Genomic DNA, 1,171 nt, shown 5'->3' on the forward strand with positions numbered 1-1,171 from the left:
TGTCTGTGCCGTGAGGTAATCCCTGAAATTCGGTATTCCCAGTACAGTATTGAGACTGCAGTATACGGAAAAATGAATTCCTTAGAAGTCGACCTAAGTCGAAACAAGGCCCCGGGAGTAGACAACATTCCATTAGAACTACTGCTAGCCTTGGGAGAGCCAGTCCTAACAAAACTCTACCATGTGGTCAGCTAGATGTATGAGACAGGCGAAATACCCTCAGACTTCAAGAAGAATATAATAATTCCAGTCCCAGACAGATGTGAAAACTACCGAACTATCAGTTTAATAAGTCACGGCTGCAAAATACTAACACGAATTCTTTCCAGGCGAATGGAAAAACTGGCACAAGCTGACCTTGGGGAAGATCAGTTTGGATTCCGAAGAAATGTTGGAACACGTGAGCCAATACTGACCTTACGGCTTGTCTTAGAAGCTAGATTAAGGAAAGGCAAACCTACGTTTCTAGTATTTGTAGATTTAGAGAAAAAAATGGTTCAAATGGCTCTGAGCACTATGGGACTTAATTGCTGAGGTCATCAGTCCCCTAGAACTTAGAACTAATTAAACCTAACTAACCTAAGGACATCACACACATCCATGCCCGAGGCAGGATTCGAACCTGCGACCGTAGCGGTCGTGCGGTTCCAGACTGCAGCGCCTAGAACCACTCGGCCACTCAGGCCGGCATTTAGAGAAAGCTTTTGACAATGTTGACTGGAATACTCTCTTTCGACATTGTAATTCTGTCGGAAACAGTAAAGGACCTGTAAGAGCAGTTGAATGGAATGGACAATGTCTTGAAAGGAGGATATAAGATGAACATCAACAAAAGCAAAACGAGGATAATGGAATTTAGTCGAGTTAACTCGGGTGAGGCTTAGGGAATTATATTAGGAAATGAGACACTTAAAGTAGTAAAAGAGTTTTGATATTTGGGAAGCAATATAACTGATGATGGTGGAAGTTGAGAGGATGTATAAATGTAGATTGGCAATGGCAAGGAAAGCGTTTCTGAAGAAGAGAAATTTGTTAACATCGAGTATAGATTTAAGTGTCAGGAAGTCATTTCTGAAAGTATTTGTATGGAATGTAGCCTTGTATGGAAGTGAAACATGGACGATAAATAGTCTGGACAAGAAGAGAATAGAAGCTTCTGAAATGTGGTGCT

At 41.5% G+C, this 1,171-nt stretch overlaps 1 non-coding gene across 1 annotated transcript; it reads right to left on the minus strand.

The window, feature by feature from the left end:
• Nucleotides 1–601: 601 nt before the first annotated feature.
• Nucleotides 602–685, minus strand: Trnap-ugg. The gene has a single exon. It is a non-coding gene; the product is annotated as a tRNA-Pro (tRNA).
• Nucleotides 686–1,171: the final 486 nt, after the last annotated feature.

The sequence above is a fragment of the Schistocerca americana genome, chromosome 4 (genome assembly GCF_021461395.2).
Source record: "Schistocerca americana isolate TAMUIC-IGC-003095 chromosome 4, iqSchAmer2.1, whole genome shotgun sequence".
NCBI classification, from domain to species: domain Eukaryota; kingdom Metazoa; phylum Arthropoda; class Insecta; order Orthoptera; family Acrididae; genus Schistocerca; species Schistocerca americana.